This window comes from Podarcis gaigeae (assembly GCF_964106915.1).
Source record: "Podarcis gaigeae genome assembly, chromosome: 7".
In the NCBI taxonomy this organism is placed as follows: Eukaryota; Metazoa; Chordata; class Lepidosauria; order Squamata; family Lacertidae; genus Podarcis; species Podarcis gaigeae.
In genome coordinates, this window is record NC_139683.1 from 11,816,720 (window position 1) to 11,841,537 (window position 24,818).

The 24,818-nt window shown below is 44.6% G+C and overlaps 1 protein-coding gene across 2 annotated transcripts in view; it reads left to right on the top strand.

The window, feature by feature from the left end:
• The first annotated feature begins 8,947 nt into the window (after window positions 1-8,947).
• Window positions 8,948-24,818, top strand: part of ASAP1 (ArfGAP with SH3 domain, ankyrin repeat and PH domain 1) — a 136,581-nt gene continuing 120,710 nt past the window's right edge. Inside the window, exon 1 of one of the 2 annotated variants that reach the window (XM_083749064.1) lies at window positions 8,948-9,369. The gene's annotated coding sequence lies outside the window, so the exon portion shown is untranslated. The remainder of the gene's footprint in view (window positions 9,370-24,818) is intronic. The other variant, XM_083749060.1, reaches the window with a different exon arrangement.

Sequence of the window (24,818 nt, forward strand, 5' to 3'; positions counted from 1 at the left end):
CTGGGAAAAGGAGAACCAGCAGGAATGAGGCCCCCAGGAAACCTCCTTGATTGCTCATTTGGAAGAAAGTAGCAAGAAGGGGTTTGGCGCTGAAAGCCAGGCTGCAGAGAGACCATTGTTCGAAACCCAGCGAGGAGCCCTTAAGCCCCTTAAGTGCCGAATATTGCGACTGAAAACTCTGTTTATGCAATAACGGGGCTGTCAGTGTTTACGCTGCCTCTCCCTATGCGTTTTTAGTCGATTCTGTGAGAGTTTGCCAACCACCCTAGCACGTTGTTGTGAAACCCAGCATCTAGAGTCACACGGCACATTTGGAATGTGGCTTTTCATCGCTGTGTAGGTTAGAGTGGGGGGAAGAATGTGCAGAAATTGAGAAGCTGGTGGGAACATCTGTCAAGCGAGGGCGTCCGTCTCTCCTCTGCTTAGTCTCTGTGCTCCAAGGGAAGATTATGCATGCTATCTTATTGCAGTGCATAGCAATTTTCCTTCTACATGGGATTTAAGTAAGTGTGTGTGTGTGTGTGTGTGCGTGCGTGCGTGTTAAGGATTGAGAGTGTGCTGGCCCCGGGGGGAAGGTACCGTTACTGTAGTCCGAGTTCACAAGATGAGAGGCGAGGTCCGAAACAGGGAGCCAGGTGGGGAACAGGAACGCTGGGAGGTCAGAAGCAGGAGGCCGGGCAGGGAACAGGAACGCTGGAAGGTCAGGAGCAGGAGGCCGGGCAGGGAACAGGAACACTGGAAGGTCTGAAGCCAACAACGACGTTGCTCCCACAACCTGGGACCGGGCTGACTGACCTTTATCTTCTTCTAAGGCCAGGGGCAGTCCCGGCCCCCAGGAGCCCCGCCTCCCCTGGCCTTAAGGCGAGCACTCCTCCTGGGAGCAACCAGTTCCCTTCGCCTCTCTGCCCTAAGCCTCTGCAGTTCAGGAGAGGCCGAAGGGTTACTGGGCCCCGGAGGAGGCTCACCTGTAGACACTGAGTCCTCAAGCACCTCTGGGGCCAGAATGGTTTCACCTGGTACCTGCTTCTGAGGATCTGACACAGGTGCAGGCTCCTCAGAATCTAGGCCTTGCCCCAGTTCAGCCGGCCCTGGAGGCGGGGACTCCTGTGCAGGCTGGGATTCCTCTGGTTCAGCCTCTGAATCGGAATCCCAGGCCATCACAGAGAGGGAAAAGGAGAGAGAGAAAGAGCAGGCTGAAATTGCCAGAACAAGAACATCCTGATAGAAAGTTTAGCCCTAACATGCAGTAAACAACTAGGTCATGCTCTCTCCAGATTTTGCAATGTAAAGGCGACCTTGGTCTTGGCTGTGCGTCTTCATGCAGAAGCAAAGAAAGGGCAGAATTGGGTGCCAAATTCAGCATCCAGAAATACGGCCCAGCATCTCTGCTTCCCAGTAGCTGACCAGATGTTCCCAGAAATACCATAAGTGACAGGAAGGATGGAGATAGCAGTCCCCAGTATGCATAGGCTGCTGTCAAGGACGGGAGTTCCCCTCTCCCTTCTCACCGATAAGAACTAACGAGCATTTGGTAGATCTATAATCCTTTTATTACAGCATTATGTTGCAAGCACAAACAGGCAAACCTCCACAATGATATCAGTTGCCTACTCTGACTCCTACCCCTGACTTCCTCAACAAGAAGTGCGCCAGTGGGAAGTCATCGTCGTCCCCCCATCTCCTTTTTTCTCTGACACACTTGGACCTCTGAGTTCAGGGGGGGAGGGAGTTCCCCCCCACTCTCAACTGATGTATTGCCCAGCTGCTCCCTCCCTTCTGGTTGCTTAGCTACTATCTCATAGCTGTCTAGCTCCTCTCTCAACTGAGCAGCTTCTGTGTCTGCTTATCTCTCTGATTCTGAAAATGGGGGGGGGGCGGGAATACTTCCCCTCCTCTTCTGTTAGGAGCTGATCTCCCTGCGATTGCATTCCCCAGCCTTCCGATCCAGACCAGCCCCTGACAGCCTCAGAGGTATAGTATATAGTATAGAGGTTCTCCTTTTTTTATTTAATTGCTGTGTCCAGAGGAGGAGAATAAAGACAGAGAGGAGTCTGGAGGCTAAAACTTATGAGGAAAGAGCATGGGAACAATTGTGGAATATGAATATAAAATTTACAGAATGTTATGGTCTAAGTGAAAATGATATGAAAATGATATATCAATATCTAACATCAAGTAAATGGGCAAAACTGTATAAATCTAAATCAAATCAGTGTTGGGAATGTAGAGAGAAAGAAGGTTCTTTTTGTCATATTTGGTGGTCTTGTAGTAAGGTTAAAGCTTACTGGGAAATGATAAATAATGAATTGAAAAGGATGTTTAAAATAACGTTTCTTATAAAAAGCCAGAAGCTTATCTTTTGGGAATTATAGGGACAGAACTACCAAACTTGTACAGAAACTTATTCATGTATGCCAACACAGTGGCAAGAATGTTACTCGCCCCAAAATTGAAAGAAGTAGAAGTCCCAGAAAAGGAAGAATGAATACAAAAACTTACAGAATATACAGAAATGGCAAAACTTACCGGAAGAATAAGAAATCAAGATAACAAACTTTTTATAAAAGAATGGAAATGGTTTGTTGAATATTTACAGATAAATTGTAAACAGATAAGAACATTGGCAGGATTATTGTAATAACCTGCAGTTTTATAAGAGTGTATATTTAAAGTAGACGAATAAACGAACAAATTAAGTTTATTTGGACATGCAGAAGATATTAAAAATAAATTTACAGAACCGCAGAAAGAGGGGGAAGGAAGTCGAGTTTTGAAATGTTAAAAAGATTGTAAAACTAGTGAAATGTATAAACCTGAAAATCATAAATAAAAAATTCCCCCCAAAAAACCACACAATAACTTATGAGGAAAGTTTGAGGGCATTTGTAGCCTCAGAGAAAAGAAAATAAAGAGGTGAGATGAGAGGCATCTTCAAATGTTTAAGGGACTGTCACACAGATGGGGCTGTAGTTCAGTGGCTTAACACGTGTCCTGCATGCAGAAGGCCCAGCTTTGATCCTGGTGATGGGAGAAAGGCTTTGTACTGGCTATCAGGCAATGGTTTGTTCCATTTGTGGCATAGCGTGGGTTGAAAGTACCCAGGGCTGAGCAGAGGAATGGGGTGGGAGGGAGGGAGGGAGTTAAACAGGCCTAACAGCATCTGTGTCACTCAGGAAACTGGAGCCACAGAGATAAGAAAAGAAGAGACATTCCATTGTCTGGAGACAAATGGCCTCAGTCCAGTATACCTGAAGGAGTGTCTCCACCTCCATCGTTCTGCTCAGACACTGAGGTCCAGCGCCGAGGGCCTTCTGGCGGTTCCCTCATTGCGAGATGCCAAGTTACAGGGAACCAGGCAGACGGCCTTCTCAGTAGTGGCGCCCTCCCTGTGGAATGCCCTCCCACCAGATGTCAAAGAGAAGAACAGCTACCAGACTTTTAGAAGACATCTGAAGGCAGCCCTCTTTAGGGAAGCTTTTAATGTTTAACAGACTACTGTACTTTAATACTTTGTTGGAAGCCGCCCAGAGTGGCTGGGGAAACCCAGCCAAATGGGCGGGATATAAATAATAAATTATTATCACTTCCTGATTCACATGGAGAAGCCATTTTCAATGGAGACCAACAATGGAAGTGCGCAGCAGTAATAGGGCAGCATCAGGTGTTGAAATTTTGTGCCCCTAACAATTTTGTGCCCGGGGCAACTTCCCTTGTGCCCCACCCCATGCTACACCACTGCTCCAGCACTAGGAATCTTCATAAAGGAATTGTTGCATTATGTGTATTTTAATGAATTGAATCAAGTGGGAGGTTATGAGTCATGGGGTTGGGGAGAGTGTGTGCACAAACTCAACAGAGCTTCGTTTATTTTCTGGTCGCTATTTTGTTAACAAAGCTAATATTGTTTTAGAGATTGTTAATGCTGTTGTGCTTTGTGAATCCCACAACGCGATTGTGCTGTTTTGCTTATTTTCCTAGTCATTTCGTTAATAGTGTTTTATGGACTGCCATTGTTTTAATGGTGATCTGTTAATATTCTGTACCATTTGTTGCATCTGTGATGCCCTGCTCTTGCTGTTAATTGTTTAGAAGATGCTTTGCGATTCGTGTGAAAGGAAAGGTAAAGGTAAAGGTACCCCTGCCCGTACGGGCCAGTCTTGACAGACTCTAGGATTGTGCGCCCATCTCACTTAAGAGGCCAGGGGCCAGCGCTGTCCGGAGACACTTCCGGGTCACGTGGCCAGCGTGACAAAGCTGCATCTGGCGAGCCAGAGCCGCACACAGAAACGCCGTATACCTTCCCGCTGGTAAGCGGTCCCTATTTATCTACTTGCACCCGGAGGTGCTTTCGAACTGCTAGGTTGGCAGGCGCTGGGACCGAGCGACGGGAGCGCACCCCGCTGCAGGGATTCGAACCGCCGACCTTTCTATCGGCAAGTCCTAGGCTTTTACCCACAGCGCCACCTGCGTCCCCCGTGTGAAAGGAAAGCGGACTGTAATCCATTAAATCCCTGGCAACTCCAGGTAAGGATGGGAGAAAACTCAGCTTGAGATTCTGGAGAGCTTCTGCCAGCAATGTAGGCCATGCTGAACTTGTTTGACCAATTGTCTGACTCAATATAAAACAGCAGTCAATGTTCCTGGAAAATGATGAAGTAGATCTGTGCTGTGTTGCTTCAGAGGGGAGGACCTGAACCAACAGGTTTAAATTACAAGAAAGGGAGTTTCGAATCAGCATGAGGGAGAACTTCCTGACGATATCTGTAATGTATGCACGATTATTTAAATAAGGGCCTTTTCAGAGAACCAGCTATGGCCCAGGCAAGCAGCTCCTGTAGAGCTCGCTCAGAGGTGTGGCCTGGCTGGAGGAGTTTGGTTTCTACTGTACACAGGCTCCAAGCAGGAAACTCTCGATCTCAGGATCATGGGTTCGAGACACACGTTGGGCATAAAGATTCCTGCATTGCAGGGGGTTGGACTAGATGACCCTCATGGTCCCTCTTGAACTCTACAGTTCTACAATCAGGAATGAAGCATGATTCTCCATCAGCTCATAAGCATGATCATACATAAACAGCAGAAGACAAGATGGTATGTGTGGTGTTTGCCCTCCTAGGTGTGTGACATAATACTGGGTTCATAAGGAAAGGGTTAACTAATTGTAAAAGGACTAACCAATGGGAACCTAAAGGGCAGAGTTAACTGTGTAGAGTGGTACCTCGGGATGCGAACGGGATCCGTTCCATCCTGAATGTAAGACACAACGGTGCGTCTGCGTGGGTTGTGTTTTGCTGCTTCCGTCATTTTGAGCGTCTGCGCATGCGCGAGTGGTAAAACCCGGAAGTAACGCACTCCATTAATTCTGGGTTGCCGCAGAGCGCAACCCGAAAGCGCCCAACCTGAAGCACATTCAACTCGCAGTATGACTGTATAAGGTTTAAGTGCAGAGAGGTTTTTTGGGGGAGTTAGAGTTAGGGTGGGACACGGGTGGCACTGTGGGTTAAACCACAGAGCCTAGGACTTACCGATCAGAAGTTTGGCAGTTCGAATCCCCGTGACAGGGTGAGCTCCCATTGCTTGGTCCCTGCTCCTGCCAACCTAGCAGTTTGAAAGCACGTCAAAGTGCAAGTAGATAAATAGGTACCGCTCTGGCGGGAAGGTAAACGGCGTTTACGTGTGCTGCTCTGGTTCACCAGAAGTGGCTTAGTCATGCTGGCCACATGACCTGGAAGCTGTACGCCGGCTCCCTTGGCCAATAAAGCGAGATGAGCGCCAATAAAGCGAGATGAGTTAGAGTTAGGGTGGTTGAGAAGACAGTCTGGAGTTAGAAGAGACAGAGAAGATAAGTCTGTGGGTTGGGCTAGTCTGATGTGAGAGAGGGAGAGAATTTGTTAAGAGGAGCCAGTCAAACAGTTGAGATAATCAGTCAGAAGGTATTAGGAAAGTATAGGCCCGTAAAGAAACTAAAGTTAAGATACTGACAGGAATATTATCTGAGAAACCACAAACATGTTAATGTTTGTAAAATAAACTTGGTGGGGTTTTTTGGTTCACTTTTAACAACTGTCTGGACTCAGTGTTTTACCAGAGAGTAACAGGTTAAAGGCAGTGGGGAAGCGAGCACAGTAGTGGCACAGGGATCAATAGACCGTTAGATGTCCGGGGACCCTGTGTGATCACCACAGTATGAAATGTCTAGCTATGGGAAAAACCACCTTGGAAACTCATTCATTTGAAGTTTCTTAGCAGAGCCCTGCTTAAAACCCTACCACCAATTTTCTGCATTGGTGAGGGGTTGGGCTAGATGACCCTGAAATACTTTCATAATTTATGTTCCTATCCATTCCACATTTCAAGTAAGCTATGCTAGTGGGCAGTTAAAAAAAAGTCTGAAACACGAACATTAAATAAATATCAGTATGTCTCATTAACTTGCTGGCATGGGATAAGAAGAAAGAATGTACACATCAGGCCAATTTAAAAACCATTAAGATTCTTAATCTCAAGATTCTCCTTCTGTGCTGAAAGCAAAACAACATTGCAAGTGAAATCCTTGTGTATTTGTGGCTGCTAAACTTTTTGCGCGCACGCACACACACACACACCCTACATGAATAAAGCAGGCATCTAAATGCTTGAGGATTAGATACATTTCATCCCGAGTAACTATGTCGAAATTCCTGCTGTTTCCTTTTGCTCTCGCTTTTTCCGCTTCTGTTCCCGAACTATTATGCGCCGCTGTTCTGCACAGTTGGACAGCTGCTACAGTCTGGTGACATTGGTGAGGGCATGTGTGCCTTTGCAAAGCAGGGGAGCCTCGGAGCAAGTCCTGTACGAGACACAGAACAAGCGGCCAGTTTGTCCTCCCCTCCAAATGGCACGCAGAGCTATTTTTTTTAAGCTTGAGACAAAATACCCATAATATAATGGCACCTTGCCACTACCCTCGCACCGGGTCTTAGTGCTCTGGATTTTAGTAGTGCAATAAACTATCAGGGAAGCCAATGGCCCATCGGAGTCCAGCTTCCTGTTCTCACAGTGGCCAGCCTGTGGTAAACCCTCAAGCAGGATTCGAACACAACACCCCTCTCCTCTCCTGCGGTTTCCAGCAGCTGGTATTCAGAACCATTGCTTTCTCCAGCTGTGGCAGCAGAGCAGAGCCATCGCGGCTAATAGTCATCAATAGTCCTGTCCTTCGTGCATTTTGTAGAATCACAGAATTGCAGAGTTGGAAGGGACCCCGAGCGTCATCTAGTCCAACCCGCTGCAATGCAGGAATCTCGGCTAAAGCATCCATGACAGATGGCCATCCAACCTCAGCTTTAAAAACTCCAAGGAAGGAGAGACCACAATGTCCCACGTGTTGACAGTTCCACTGTCGAACAGATCTTACTGCCGAGAAAGTGCTTCCCGATGTTGAGTCAGAATCTCCTTTATTAAACTGTTTTGGAAATTGTAGTAAGGGAATGGGGTCTCCTAACACGCTCAGCACCCAACAAAATGCAGTTGGCGCTGTGGTCTAAACCACTGGGCCCAGGGCTTGCCGATCAGAAGGTGAGCGGTTCAAATCCCTGCGACGGAGTGAGCTCCCGTTGCTCGGTCCCTGCTCCTACCCACCTAGCAGTTCGAAAGCACAGCAGTGCAAGCAGATAAATAGGTACCACTCCGGCGGGAAGGTAAACGGCGTTTCCGTGCGCTGCTCTGGTTCACCAGAAGTGGCTTAGTCATGCTGGCCACATGACCCGGAAGCTGTACGCTGGCTTCCTCAGCCAGTAAAGTGAGATGAGCGCCGCAACCCCAGAGTCATCCGTGACTGGACCTAACGGTCATGGGTACCTTTACCTTTACCTTTATGCCTGTTTGAAGTGCTTTTTGGTTAGGATATGGCCTTAGTAGGGAACAGTTAGTCAAATATGTCAACTTCAAGGGGTCTACTCTAACTACTACCCCGTGAGTTGCACCCAGCTAAGTTCTATACAGTGGTACCTTGGTTCTCGAACTTAGTCCATTCTGGGAGTTTGTTAGAAAACCAAGGCACGACTTCCGATTGGCTGCAGGAGCTTCCTGCACTCAATCAGAAGCCGCATCGGATATTCGTTTTCCGAAAAACGTTTGCAAACCGCCACACTTACTTCCAGGTTTGCAGTGTTCGGGAGCCGATTTGTCCGACAACTAAGCTGTTCAGGAACCAAAATTCCACTGTACAGAGAGAGAAGACCCATTGAAATGCATGGACCCAAGTTCGTCATGTCCATTCATTTCTGTGGGTTGGACTCTGAGTAGAACTAACATTGGCCACAACCCAAGATCTTCTTTTAAGTGATCCTTCTGGTTTCTTTATGGAATTATTGCAACCGGAACTCCCTGACCAAACACAGAGGGACAGGAGGATAATAAAATAAATCAACAGGTGACACGCAGAAATTAACCTTTGAGAAAATGACATGTAGGAGCACGTGAAGAAGAGGGGGAATGGTCGTGGAGGGGATCTACTCTGTGCAATGGAAACAAAGCAAAAAGGAGCCATGGGGGGGTGGACACACTTAGCTAATAAGTATCCTAGCATTCCTTTCCTGCTACAAATCAAAGCTGCATTGCAGGACTGCTTGGCTGGTGGAAAATATTAACCGGCAGAAAATCGCCACGCTTTTAACTAACATGTTGCCAGGCACAGATTAAGGAACAATGGGGAGGAAGGAGGCTTTCTAACCCCGCCAGATGCTAGTAAATTCTGAAAGAAACGAAGAAAGGGGGGGGGAACCTAACCACCATTCTGGAGTAATGTCATACCTCAGAGACACACACAAGCACATGGTGGAACGTTAAGACAGATCCGGTTACAACAAAGTATGTCCAATTGAGTTTTGCATTCCGCCCAGAGCAGGGAAGGGTTAACAGGAGAGGTTGCATGTTCACTTAGCAGTGGAGATTATGGAATGTTTATCCAGCATTCAGATTTCCTGTTTAAGTGTTTGGATTTCCTGAAATCTCTTCTATCAGCCCAAGGGGTGTCCAGTGAGTAGCTTCGCCACCCCCACCCCCAGCCCCTTTTGGTAGACTTTCCTTCCTGCTGCCTTAACAATTGTATTTGTGTCTCCTTACCGGCCAGGACTTTTATGGATGCAAGTCAAAAACTTTTAGGCTCCCAGAAAACATCTGTGGATCCCTGGACTTTGGATTTTCTTTCAGTTTGAACCAAGAAATCAAATAGTAACCCCCAATTCCTGGGAGTTATCACTGGAGCAGTGTGGACCATTTTTTCCCTGTTCAGCTGCCCGTGGGAAAATAATTTTTAACCTTTAATATGGAATGATGGCCTACATTTTGGTGGGCACTTCTGGAATGGGAGATCACTGTGGACAAGTCTTGGTGAGTTATCAACACCGTCTTTAGGGATGCTTAGTCGAGAGACGGGAGTCCAACTTGTGTCTCTGCTCCTTATGTATGGTTGTCTTAAATTTCAAATCACAGAGAAAGTGCTTGTTTTTGCTATGTTGATTGTCTCATGTTTTAATTGTCTGCAAATGCTTGCTTTTCCTTGCGCGAAATAAATGGTGCTAAGCAATTAACTTCTGCAACGTCAGGAAGGATCACTCTACAAACTTGTACGCTCAGCCCAGAAATCCTTACTCACATTAACTTTTAAGAACTGCTCTTGTGAGCAAATTTTTTACAGAGCTGGGCTTGCAAAGAAGCCACATGCTCAAACCCATTGTCTTGATACTGGCAGAAAGTTAAGTTTTCGCATTGAGTCTTTCCCACCAGCAAAAAAAAAAACAAAAAACGAAAACACACACAACCTTCTTCAAATAACTATATCATTATGGATGAATGTGATTTGCATTCCTCACAGGCCTGTTGCAAATCAACTCCAGTTCAGTTTTAAAATTTCTCCGTAATGTGCATGCCCCATTTATTTCTGTTGTCTTTTCAAATATTTCAGCGCTAAAAGGGGAGACTTGGATCAAATGCAAGAAGAGGCCGTGAAGGGGCCAGGGTTAGCCACAGACATCCCTGCTGAAAAATTAGGCAGTAATAAAAGTGTGAATATAAAAATTAGTTCTTTGGCTAACGGCTCAAAATTGTATCTGAATGTTCGGGTGGGAGTGCTCTTTGCATGTAGTGTGTATGTGTTTTAATAGGATCATTATGAAAAGGATTGGATGGTCTTCCTCTGTGCTGAAAGGGGGTTCTTAGGTCCAATCCTGTGCATATATCATCTATTGTTACATGCAACAAGATCAGACCCTAATTATGCAATATTTCACACCATAGAGTTATTTTTAAAATATTTTCAACAGTAATCCTGCGAAAAATCCTTTTTTTAATTTCTATTTTTATGGAATTTCCATTGTCAGTGGATCAAAAGGGGCCATCTGGTAAAGGGTGGGTTATAAATTTCACAAATAAATAGATGCAGCGCATGTGGTGCCAAGAATGTGCATTTGGTATAGAGATAACTTTCTTCCACTGACTACCAAGTAATGCTCTCCAAATTAAGGCCACAATCCTAGGCAGCCTTAAGAGGGCAGATTTCACACGTGTCACTTATAGAGTAACCATATGCATTTTCTACTCAGAAGCTGAAGGTCCAGTGAAGTTCATGGGGATTATTGCAGTCATAATGAACTTCTGGGGTCTCGCCCCCACTGTTTGTTGGCAGGCTTCTGTCAAAGACAGAAATGCATTTTTAGATGAGCCAGGATCAGATTTGGAAAGGGAAGCAGAGGAGCTTATACATAAAATTAGCTTATACATAAATCCAGCACTGGGTTTGCCACTGCCACTATAGATCCTACCTTTAAGTATGGCATAGAAAGGGCACGTGGCGTATGCAGAATTAGATAGTCTCTCAGAAAAGATCAAAGATATGCCAAAACAAAAGTTCATTGATAATTGGGAACCTCTAAAGAGATATTTGAAAAATAAGTGTTGCAATTTGAATTAAGTCGCAGCATTTGAGCAAGCTCTGTAAAAGATATAAGGGTAAGAATAGACAAGATGTACATTATTAGTTTATTATTAATACTGTACATTGATAATTCAAGGCAATAGGTTTATTAGAGTTAAAGGATGTTGAAAAGGATGGGAAGTCAAACTATGTAACAAACTTATGATTTGAAGATTTACATTTCTTTGAATTTTATCTTGATAATTTTGATATATAGCTACAGTGGATTCTCGGGTTGCGAACGTGATCCGTGCAGGATGTACGTTCGCAACCCGCAGCGGCGCGTCTACAAAGTACGATTTAGCGCTTCTGCGCATGTGCGACCGCCGAAACCCGGAAGTAACCCATTCCAGTACTTCCAGGTTTCGGTGGGTGTGTAACCCAAAAAAACCCACAACCTGAAGCAGCTGTAACCCGAGGTATGACTGTAATGATTTGTCTTGCATGTATGGATGCAATTATGACAAATAAAGCATAAGGGGGGGGGGGCACATGGCCAACTTGGCTTAGTGCAGCAGTGTAACCTGGCAAGTCTAAGCAAGCAATGGATGCTGCATGCCATATATTTGATTGAACCAGCCTGTTCCTTGGCAGAAGGTTTCTAGGGTGTGTGTGTTTTCCCCTGGGAGGGAGTTTACTAAGTGCTCCCCTCTCCATGTGTTAGCCCTGATCCCGTGTCGCCCACACTAATTTTTCAGGAGGGACAAGTGGATGATTCTCGAATGTCCTCAAAAAATAGCTTTAAGAAAGCAGGTCATCTGAATGTGGTTGCTTGCTGTGGGTTTGGCATATGGTGTTTGGGGGCAGCACAAATGGGAAAGGGGGGAAAAAAGAGCGTGGCTTGCAGTATAAGCTGTTTTCCTTTCCCCGAAACTTGTGACTGTGCCATTTTTATAGCAGGAAGGGAGAAGAGAGAGCAGCCAGCGCTGTAGATATGGAAAACGGAGGCTCGATTTTGAAATGGGGCTACTGGAGCGTAAGCTCACACATTGAAATTTGTTTCTGTGTTCAGCCCTGGTAAAACTCTGCAGAATGTCCGTTCCTTGTGCCTCAGCAAGAGCCAATTTACACAATATGCTCCATAGCTTCTAACATTTCTCCAGTGAAAAAAGGAATGTCCTATTTAATAAATAATAATAATAATAATAATAATAATAATAATAATAATAGGTAAAGGTAAAGGGACCCCTGACCATTAGGTCCAGTCATGGCCAACTCTGGGGTTGCGGCGCTCATCTCGCTTTACTGACCAAGGGAACCGGCGTACAGCTTCTGGGTCATGTGGCCAGCATGACTAAGCCGCTTCTGGCAAACCAGAACAGCGCACGGAAATGCCGTTTACCTTCCCGCCAGAGTGGTACCTATTTATCTACTTGCACTTTGATGTGCTTTTCAACTGCTCGGTTGGCAGGAGCAGGGACCGAGCAACGGGAGCTCACCCTGTCATGGGGATTCAAACCGCTGACCTTTTGATTGGCAAGTCCTAGACTCTGTGGTTTAACCCACAGCGCCACCCGCGTCCCTAATAATAATAATAGCAGTGTTTTATTCTGCGGGTACTCAAGGATACGCAATGCTGACACCTCTCTTTTGTTGCTGTTAAAAAGTGTGGCACTTAATGTAACTCCATTTTTTCTAGAAAAACACACACTGAATAATAGCAACTTTATTATTTGTAGCCCACTCATCGGACTGGGTTCCCCAGCCACTCTGAGCAGCTTCCAACATACACGTATAAAAACATAATAATACATTAAACTAAAAAAAACCTTCCCTATACAGGGTTGCCTTCAGATACCTTCTAAAGGTTGTATAGTTACTTATCTCCTTGGCTCGCGGGTTGCATAACTCCATACCCTGCAATGTTTCTCCGATAAAAATAAGGACATCCTACATAAGGAAGTCCTAGGCTCTGTGGTTTAACCCACAGTGCCACCCGCATCCCCGTAATATTCCTTGGACAACCATTATTTGCTAGCAAAAGATGGCCTTCTCGAGGGATCAGAGGGTCATTCTGGAGGGATGCTGAATATTTGGGGTTCTTCAGAGTCTCTTTGATCTGGAAGTCTGGCAAGAGTAGCCTTTGTACAGGGACAACGCCGAGTGCTTCTGGTTTCGATTAGGCTGAATGCACTGTGGGAATAAGCTTTCTGGTGGTATTTTGGTATTTCCTCTCCAAGTCACACCGTACGAGGGGAAATGTGGCAGAACAGTGTTTGCTCTTTTTCTCTCCCCTTGTCACATTTGTGTTCTTTACTGTATGAGTGCAATGAATCCTTGCAGGTAATTCAGCGGTGGAGGTGAGATTAAGTCAGGGCTGGGCAGATATTTCAGATTTCAAGCTTGTGGAATCTCTTCTTGAGAGGCCTGCTTCAAATTTTTCAGACAGCCATCTTGCAAAGGAATGTGGATGTGGGTGGGGAGAAAATCATTAGTCTCCCGCATCAAATTTTAGGGCCATGGGAACATGCATGCCTTTGACAAGTCACTCTGTCTCTCTCATATGAACTCAAAATGAAAACTCCAAAGTTTAAAAAGCAAACACCAAATCTGGACTAACAAACAACATTTCAGGGGATGTGTGTCGATTGCTTTCCCTCTTCACCATCCCCGTCCCCGCTGCTGTTTCTCTTGATTTTGCTCAGCTCTGGAGATCTAATGCCTAGTTTTGGAGATTGTCGAGGCCTTCCTTCTCTCTTTTCCGGCATTAATTCCAGAAACAAGAGACAGGAAGCATGCATGACTTGCCACACATAGGAAAACGCAGTGCTGGTGTGTAGCCATGAATAGTTTCCCTATGGCGAGGCCACCAGGGAAGACCTCCTCCAAATGTGCATATTCATTATCATTTGTGTTCTTGATGCCACCAGAGCAATCATAGCTAAACTCACTTTCAACACTATTTGTACCTGCAAAGGTTTTGAGGATACCATACTTCTTCGTTTTCCATTGATGCATATCCTGTAACTTCCTGATAAAATCTGCTCACTTCTCATACCATAAATGTTCAGGGGGTTGTTTTGGTCTTTGTCCTGCTGTTGTCACTCTACAGCTGCTTTAGACAGCAATGATGTGGCAGCATTGCGGGAGCATTGCAGAAAATCTCCTAGGGAGCAACCCAGTGTCAACATTCAAAGCTAAGCAGAGTCCTCCTCCCCCAAAAAAATCAGTTTTTTTATTTTCCGCACCCCACCTTTCATTTGACAGCTAGTTTGTTTAAAACATTTTGAAAGCACTTTTTATTTTTTAAACCTCTAAGCAGCGTATGACGTGAAAGCCCATGCTGAGGAGGGCAACCAAGATGATCAACGGTCTGGAAGCCAAGCCTGAAGAGGAATGGTTGAAGGAGCTGGGTATGTTTGGCCTGGAAAAGAGGAGACTGAGAGGAGATATGATAGCCATCTCCAAATATCTCAAGGGCTGCCGCATGGAAGATGGAGCTAGCTTTTCTCCTGCTCTGGAGGGTAGGGTTTGTTGCAGATGACACCAAACTGGGAGGGGTGGCTAACACCCCAGAGGACAGGATCACACTTCAAAACGACCTTGACAGATTAGAGAACTGGGCCAAAACAAACAAGATGAATTTTAACAGGGAGAAATGTAAAGTATTGCACTTGGGCAAAAAAAATGAGAGGCACAAATACAAGATGGGTGACACCTGGCTTGAGAGCAGTACATGTGAAAAGGATCTAGGAGTCTTGGTTAACCACAAACTTGACATGAGCCAACAGTGTGACGCGGCAGCTAAAAAAGCCAATGCAATTCTGGGCTGCATCAATAGGAGTATAGCATCTAGATCAAGGGAAGTAATAGTGCCACTGTATTCTGCTCTGGTCAGACCTCACCTGGAGTACTGTGTCCAGTTCTGGGCACCACAGTTCAAGAAGGACACTGACAAACTGGAACGTGTCCAGAGGAGGGCAACCAAAATGGTCAAAGGCCTGGAAACAATGCCTTATGAGGAACGGCTAAGGGAGCTGGGCATGTTTAGCCTGGAGAAGAGGAGGTTAAGGGGTGATATGATAGCCATGATCAAATATATAAAAGGATGTCACATAGAGGAGGGAGAAAGGTTGTTTTCTGCTGCTCCAGAGAAGCGGACACGGAGCAATGGTTCCAAACTACAAGAAAGAATATTCCACCTAAACATTAGGAAGAACTTCCTGACAGTAAGAGCTGTTCGACAGTGGAATTTGCTGCCAAGGAGTGTGGTGGAGTCTCCTTCTTTGGAGGTCTTTAAGCAGAGGCTTGACAACCATATGTCAGGAGTGCTCTGATGGTGTTTCCTGCTTGGCAGGGGGTTGGACTCGATGGCCCTTGTGGTCTCTTCCAACTCTATGATTCTATGATTCTATGATTCTATGACTCGAACCCATGGCTTCAAGTTGCAAGAAAGGAGATTCCGACTAAACATCAGGAAGAACTTTCTGACAGTAAGAGCTGTTCAACAGTGGAACGGACTCCCTCGGGAGGTTGTGGACTCTCCTTCCTTGGAGGTTTTTAAGCAGAGGTTGAATCTGCCATGGGTGCTTTAGCTGAGATTCCTGCATTGAAGTGGGTTGGACTGGATGACCCTCAGCACCCCTATGATTCTTTTTTAAAAAATGTTTTTATTGGTTATTTTCACATAACAAATTATTTCAACAATTGCATTTTTTCCCATTCCCCCCCACATACCCCCTCCCCCTACGACTTCCCTCAGTTCCTCTTTCTAATTTATTTGCTTATATTCTTCTCTGCATGTTACAAAAGTGTAAAAATCTCTAGCAAATAGTGCATGTTTATTCAAAACCTGCCAAGGAGTCTAACTCATTTTGTTGTTTTTAAAAATGCTTTGTAAAAGGTTCCCATTCCTCTTTAAAGTCACAGTTGTCCTTATCACGTAGTTTGGCCAATTCCGCATAGTCCATCAATTTCGCTTGCCACTGTTCTTTTGTCGGGGTTTCTTCTTTCTTCCATCTTTGTCTATTAAGACCCTAGCTGCCGTTGTCACGTACATAAATATGTTCTTCATTTTCCTTGGCAGGTCTTTCCCTACAATCCCTAACAGAAATGCTTCAGGCTTTTTTTTTTACAAATGTTAATCTAAAAGATTTTCTTCAACTCATTATATATCATTTCCCAATTTTTTAAAATTTCTCTACAATCCCACCACATCTGATAAAAGGTCCCTTCTTTTTCCTTACATTTCCAACATATGTTTGAACCTGTTTTGTACATTCTTTCTATCTGTACTGGAGTTATATATCATCTATACATCATTTTCATGTAGTTCTCTTTCAGTAGAGAACAGCCTGTTTACGATTCTATGATTCTAAGGCAGCTTCCCAGGTTTCCAGGTTTTTAAACAGAGGTTGGATGACCATCTTTCAGGGATGCTTTAGCTGAGATTCCTGCATTGCAGAGAGTTGGACTCTTGGGGTCCCTTCCATCTCCAGAACTCTATGATTCTATGATCCGTGGCTCTTACCTGCATCTAGAGAAGGGTGTGTAGAAATCTCTGGCTTTTCTGTTGTCTACTGTAAAAGGTCAGACAGATATCTGTGGTTCCATCTACTTATGTCTCTGGCCTCAGTGGCATTTGTCCCGAACGCTGTAGATTTCTTATAAGGCACTGTGGCCTCCAGCAGAGCTCCTCTTATGTAAGTGACTATTTACATGTCTGCCGTAAAGGAATGCCCTTGTTTTTCTAGGAACAGGATGCAACACAAGCTGACTCCACCATATTCTTGGAGTGCTACCACTGGCAAGAGGGGAAAAACACATTTCTCTTGCTCTTTGCTAAAGGAGATTTATGGTAACTGCGACACATGCGCATACCACCAGTAGGAATTGAATTGGGAGCTAACCGCCAGTCTTTTCCAAGATGTGGGAAAGTCACTCCCAAGAAGTTGACTTTTAAGTGTTTGCAGACTGAGCAGCTCCCTGGACAGGAAAAGCTTTTCTTTGTGTTGGCAAAACGCAGATGCAGGAAACCAAGCGCATTCCACAGCAACCTCCTGGCAAAAAGATGTTCCTCTTTTATCATTTGGACCAAATCTGCAGTCTGCGCACCCGAAAAGAGCTTGGCTGTTGTTCTCGATTGCTGTGAAATCTTCCTTCGGTGCTTGGTTTGAAGAGTGAATTGAGGAATGCTAAAGAGGCTGCTAAAGAGGCAATGACAAACCAAGACAACATCTTAAAAAGCAGAGACATCACCTTGCCAACAAAGGTCCATATAGTTAAAGCTATGGTTTTCCCAGTAGTGATGTATGGAAGTGAGAGCTGGACCATAAAGAAGGCTGATCGCCAAAGAATTGATGCTTTTGAATTATGGTGCTGGAGGAGACTCTTGAGAGTCCCATGGACTGCAAGAAGATCAAAGCTCTCCATTCTGAAGGAAAACAGCTCTGAGTGCTCACTGGAAGGACAGATCCTGAAGCTGAGGCTCCAATACTTTGGCCACCTCATGAGAAGAGAAGACTCCCTGGAAAAGACCCTGATGTTGGGAAAGATGATGTTGGGATTTGATGCAGAAACTCCCTTGGGGCAGATGTCATAGCATTCCAGCCCTTCTGCCAATCCAGCAACATGCATCCGCCCCGTGAAGAAAATTCTCCATTCTTCTGTTTCTTGACTTCTTTACAATTTGTTAAGATATAACATTTGGAAAGGCACTTCAGAGTGGTCCCTACGAAAACGTTTGAGATCGACAAAATGAGCCTGAAAAATAAATGAATGAATGACACTGTAGACATCCTTCCATTTTAAGTACAGTTGGTCCCGAATGCCGCAAATCCGGAAGTGAGTGTTCCAGTTTGCAAACATTCTTTGGAACCTGAAATATACTCTGAGTCGAGAGTGGATTTCATGCTCTTTATTCAGTTCATAGTGGTGAGAAGGAATGAAAGTTCCCCCAGAATTATATACATTATTTATACAATAGGCACCACGTGATTGGCTAATTCCGGGATTCTCCTGTAGGCCAATCAGGTTGCGGATTCACTTCTACCTGGAGCTGGTTTGCGTGGCTCCTGTAGACTAATCCTGTAGACTAATCAGACTGCTGCATTCTGAATCCTATTGTTCTAGGACCAATCAGACTGCTGCATTCTGAATCCTATTGTTCTAGGACCAATCAGACTGCTGCATTTTGGATCCTATTCAACTCAGCCAATCAGAAGCTGCACCTTGGTTTTCGAATGTTTTGGAAGTCGAACTGCCTTCCGGAACAGATTCCCTTTGACTTCCAAGGTACCACTGTACATAGGAAGTTCAGGCAGTCAAAACACAGGCAGACTGTTCAGGGGACCTAGGCAGAGGTATCACAGCCACATTTTGATTTGGTTTTTGAACTCCTTGCAAGTAGAAAACCGGTGCCTCAGCAAAAAAAAAAAAAAAAAAAACCACCACCCCGAATATTTTAGTCCAGCCTGCTTATTCACTACGCAACTTTCCTGCTTACATAACAACACCAGCCCAAATGAGAGAGGGAATTGCCATCTGAGGAACTCCAGGGAAGCATGCCTGGCTGCACAGTTTATGAGATGCATATCTCCGTTACGTTTCCTCTCAATAATTGAATGGGTCAGCAGGTGCTCTGCTTATCTCTGCCAAAAGACGGTAACCCAATCTGCAGCGGAGCATAGCAAACACATAACTCGGACAGGGCAGCGGCGACGAATAGCAAAGGGATCAACAACCATCAGCCAACCAAGTGATTTATCATGACATACGGAGGTGATGATTAATCCTGCCCCAGGCCGAGTTATCTGGAAGTTATTTATTTGAATACCTGCACTTAACGGCAGAGTAATCAAAAGAGCTAAACATCCGGCACGGTGGCTGAGCGATATAGCTATGAATCACTAGGGCTTCGGCCGTAATCTTTGCCTCTGCCATGAACTTACTCAGCAAGAGGTTCTCTCACAGCCTCCGTTTCCCCATCTGTAGTATGGGGATAATTAAATTGTGTTGTCATAGGGATAACATGAAGACAGTGAATGTGAATGTAGTGCGCTGAACATTTTAAAGTGTCCTGTGCAAGGATAGTGCTGCGTGCATGGCATATATTTAAAGCACATCACTCCCAGCCAAAAGAAACCTGGAAACTGTAGTTTTCCCTTCACAAAGCTATGATTCCCAGCAACCCAAACCAATTACAGTTACCAGACTTCTTTGGAGAGATGTGCTTTAAATATATAGTGTTTACTCAGTCATTATAGGTCTGTATGTGTGTTTGTGTACACACATAAACACACACACACATGTATACATATGCACACTACATTTACAAGCATATATAAATGTGGTCTATTTCTATATTTACATTACAGTGGTACCTCAAGTTAAGTACTTAATTCGTTCTGGAGGTCTGTTCTTAACCTGAAACTGTTCTTAAGCTGAGGTACCACTTAGCTAAAGGGGCCTCCCACTGCTGATGTGCCGCTGCCACGCGATTTCTGTTCTCATCCTAAAGCAAAGTTCTTAACCCGAGGTACTATTTCTGGGTTAGCGGAGTCTGTAACCTGAAGCGTATGTAACCCGAGGTACCACTGTATTTATATCCTGACCTATAGCAAAAGTTTTCTGGGTTACGCTCACATATCGGGTTGCAATATAAATAAATCCAAGCAACAACAACAAAAAATACAATACTGAGCGGTGCAAGATTCCAGGGGCTCACCTGGGATTCGTGTTTCCTTATGGAAATTTCACACAGCATCCTCACCACTTTGTCATCTGGCACAGAGCCACCTCTCCTTTGTTTTCTTAATGGCTCATGACACCAGGCCAATACCTCTCAAGAAACTTCCCTGCAGCTCCAACCAAGGAGGAACTGGCAACTAAAATTGATGGAGTACGCAGAAATGGCAAATAAGACACCAAGAAGAGAGACTTTTTAAATACAGAATGGGGAGAATTTGTGGACCACTTGAAGAATTTGTGGACTACTTGGAAGAATTATTGTGAATGACTTAAATCATTAGCAGGATTGACATGAAAACATGTAGTAAGAATAAATTAAGGGAATACAAAAGGGAATTTAGTAAACGGGGGAAATGCAGTGGTAAAAGATAAGTAACTGCAGAAAGGGGAGAGGGGGCCGACTTGAAGACTGGGCAATTTATATTGACTGTGCAAACCTTTTCTTTCTAAAAATATTTGTAAACTGGGAAAATGAAAAATTACACACACACACACACACACACACACTATATGGAAACTTGCCTGGCTTATATTTTAAATAGGCTTTTTTTTAACACTAGCTGTGTTAAAATGTCTGGCACCCACAAACTTATAACAATATATTAAGCAGATACAGTGGTACCTCGGGTTACATACGCTTCAGATTACAGACTCCGCTAACCCAGAAATAGTACCTCGGGTTAAGAACTTTGCTTCAGGGTGAGAACAGAAATCGTGCAGCAGCGGCGCAGCAGCAGCAGGAGGCCCCATTAGCTAAAGTGATACCTCGGGTTAAGAACAGTTTCAGGTTAAGAATGGACCTCCAGAACGAATTAAGTTCTTAACCCAAGGTACTGTAAAGGTAAAGGGACCCCTGACCATTAGGTTCAGTCGTGGCCGACTCTGGGGTTGCGGCGCTCATCTCGCTTTATTGGCCAAGGGAGCCGGCGTACAGCTTCTGGGTCATGTGGCCAGCATGACTAAGTCGCTTCTGGTGAATCAGAGCAGTGCAGGGAAACGCGGTTTACCTTCCCGCTGGAGTGGTACCTATTTATCTACTTGCACTTCATGCTTTCTAACTGCTAGGCTGGCAGGAGCAGGGACTGAGCAATGGGAGCTCAGCCCGTCACAGGGATTCGAACCGCTGACCTTCTGATCTGCAAGCCCTAGGTTCTGTGGTTTAACCCACAGTGCCATATTACAAAAACTCCTGCAAGTCTCCACCACCTTCACCTGACAAAGAAACACAGCCCAAACCAGCAGCCCTTGGAGGAACTGGGAGCTCAGAGCTCAGAGGAACTGGGAAGCATGAGAGAATGCATTATATATAATGCATGTTGTATATAATAAAACGTATTTTATTACAAGTATCGGATCCCTTGACAAGTTAATATAAACACATCATATATTAATATGGCAGTTAATGTAGATCAGCTGAGAACAGGGTTGCCAACTTTTCCATCAGCCTCTTTAGCCGTGCATTTGAGATGCAGGAATGAGCATGTGGGACTATCGTTTCCTGCTAATAACTGTTGCAGATCAAGCCATGGTGTGCAGCTACAGAGGACAGCTGAAATGTTTCCAGCCCCTAATTGAAAATAGACAGTCACAATTCCAAATGCAACAGAATATTATTATTATTATTATTATTTCTATCTTTATTATTTTGCCACAATTTATTTTGACAAGCTGGAACATGTGCAGAGGAGGGCAACCATGATGATCAAGGGTCGGGAAGCCAAGCCTGATGAGGAACAGTTGAAGGAGCTGGGTATGTTTGGCCTGGAAAAGAGAAGACTGAGAGGAGATATGATAGCCATCTTCAAATATCTCAAGGGCTGCCACACGGAAGAGGGAACAAAATTGTTTTCTCCTGCTCTGGAGGGTAGGACTCAAACCCATGGCTTCAAGTTGCAAGAAAGGAGATTCCGACTAAACATCAGGAAGAACTTTCTGACAGTAAGAGCAGTTCAACAGTGGAACGGACTCCCTCGGGAGGTTGTGGACTCTCCTTCCTTGGAGGTTTTTAAGCAGAGGTTGAATCTGCCATGGGTGCTTTAGCTGAGATTGGACTAGATGACCCTCAGCGCACCTTCTAACTCTACAATTCTATGATTCTAAGGCAGCTTCCCAGGTTTCCATGTAATGGAAGCTAGTGTCCAATGACATTAGGGGAGGCAATGTTCTGCTTTTCTGCCTTAATAAAATGGTTGTTGTTGTTGTTTAGTTGTTTAGTCGTGTCCGACTCTTCGTGACTGCTAAGTAGTGGGTGAACATATCAGACGACACAGCGATTTCTCCAAAGCAGCTCTTTATTTGTAAGCTGGAACAGAACTGAACTGAAGGCCTCAGTCAGCCTGCTTATATAGAGCTCCAGTACCTTGTTACTATAACAACTTTCTAAAACTAACTAATCACTGAACGTCACTTTTGATCCTTCATTTGCATACTAACTATCCAATCACTGAACGTCACTTTCGATCCTTCATTTGCATAACTATCTACAGTATCCCCTGCTGGCCCAGGGTGAGAACTTCAGTACATAACAGTGACCCCATGGACCAGAGCACGCCAGGCACTCCTGTCTTCCACTGCCTCCCGCAGTTTGGTCAAACTCATTTTATTAGCTTCAAGAACACTGTCCCACCATCTCGTCCTCTGTCGTCCCCTTCTCCTTGTGCCCTCCATCCTTCCCAACATGAGGGTCTTTTCCAGGGAGTCTTCTCTTCTAATGAGGTAGCCAAAGTATTGGAGCCTCAGCTTCAGGATCTGTCCTTCCAGTGAGCACTCAGGGCTGATTTCCTTCAGAATGGATAGGTTTGATCGTCTTGCAGTCCATGGGACTCTCAAGAGTCTCCTCCAGCACCATAATTCACAAGCACCAATTCTTTGGCGATCAGCCTTCTTTATGGTCCAGCTCTCACTTCCATACATCACTACTGGCAAAACCATAGCTTTAACTACATGGACCTTTGTTGGCAAGGTGATGTCTCTGCTTGTTTAGCCAACCGAAATGTTCTCAGTAAAGATAGCCAGTTAACAAACTGGCTCCCATATTCTGCAGCAGCTAACACTTCTGACAGTTTTCCAGTGGTGAACCCACAGGCAATGCAAATTGCAGTAATCTAGGATGGATGCGAACCGTGGCCAATAATTATGGGATTGTAAATATTTATATATTGCCCAGACATAAAATTTCTGATTCAATTTCTCTGCAAGGCATGACCATAAAATATAGCAAATTTGGGACTTACAGCCAGGGATGATTGTATGTTTCTTTCTTTGCATCCAGGAGGACCTGTCAATATGAGTGAACAGCAAGGCCGTCAAAGTTCCTTTCCCAAATTGCATGAGATACATGTCCTCTTTTTCTCAGTTAAGCTTGTGTCAAGTAATTATTGCCAAAAGAGGAGATAACATAATGAGGGGGGAATAGATGTGACGCCGGAGAACTTCATATACTGCTTTGACTCAGGAAATGTGATCATCATTTTAATCTGCATTGCGGGGTCCAAAACTGTTGTACATACTCCAAGGCAGTGCCCATTAGTGTCATTTCCTGGGGATTTGTACAGCCTGATTATCCCTGTCTCAGTAGCGCATATCAGAAAGTCAATAATGATGATGATGATGATGATGATGATGATGATGATGATATAATTTTATTATTTATACCCCACCCATCTGGCTGGGTTTCCCCAGCCACTCTGGGCAGCTCCCAACAGAATATTAAAAACACGATAAAACATCAAGCATTAAAAACTTCCCTAAACAGGGCTGCCTTCAGATGTCTTCTAAAAGTCAGATAGTTGTTTATTTCCTTGACATTTGATGGGGGGGGGTGTTCCACATGGCAGGCACCACCACCGAGAAGGCCCTCTGCCTGGTTCCCTGCAACCTCACTCCTCGCAAGGAGGGAATCGCCAGAAGGCCCTCGGTGCTGGACCTCAGTGTCTGGGCTGAACGACACTGGCATCATCCAAATTGTTTAATTTGGGTACTAGAGGAGGAGCACAACTTATAGAGCAAGGGTACAGAAGATTATGAAATGAATTCATTCCCTTCCATTCATGCTCTCTCTGTCTCAAGACTTGGAAGACTGCACTGAAGGAATTGGCAGGCTCTTGGGGCTGCAGGAATATTCCTTCCTGCGATTTACCCCCCTTCCAGATGTACCGTATTTACTCAAGTCTAACATGCCATCGAATCTAATGAGCACCTCAATTTTCAGAACCTTGAAACGATAATAATAAAAGCATTTGCTGGCTAATGTAAATGTGCTATCAAATCTAATGCGCACCTTAATTTCCACTATGTAATTTGGCGAAAAAGGGTGAGTGTTATATTCGAGTAAATACGGTACTTTTCCTTGTGCATACACAATCCGTACTGTTTGCACCTGTAAAAGTTTCAGGGTAGACATGTTGGTCCATTTCCAGCTGGTCTGTGTTCCAGACACACTGACCTATTGTGCCACAATACATAAATTAATGAATTGGGGTTATATGTGGACTCTCAAGGAAAAACCCGCTACTGAATGTCACTATTATTGTGTCAATCACATGTCGCAAAATATACCTGGAGGGGTGGGAACTAACCTGAAGGGGCCCATAGCCTATATTGCCTATTTTGACTGGTAGTGCTCTCCAAGGTCTCAAGCAGAGGTTTGACCCATTTCCTGTTATTTGACCATTATAGGTGGAGGCAGGGATAGGGAAGAAATTTGATTCCGTTCACATTTAAGGGCAGATTTACCAAATTCACCCTTTCCAGAACTGAAACTCCACCACATCCTTCAAAGTCCGCATTTCCCCCAATTTTGCAATGTGGTTCTCCGTAACGTGTACGAAGACGCATAGATTTGTGCATTAAAATGCATGAGCAAGTGAAAATCGCTTTGCAAAAAAATGTGTATATCTGACAAAATGCACACAAGCCTGAGGATAAACTTGACACAAACAAAGTCCTAAACTGATTTGGAAACGTGGGAAACTGAATTAATGATGATGATGATGATGATGATGATGATGATGATGATGTTGGTGGTGGTGGTGGTGTAGTATTTATACCCCACCCATCTGACTGGGTTTCCCCAGCCACTCTGGGCGGCTCCCAACAGAATATTAGAAAGACGATAAAAGATCAAACATTAAAAACTTCCCTAAACAGGGCTGCTTTCAGATGTCTTTTAAAAGTAAAA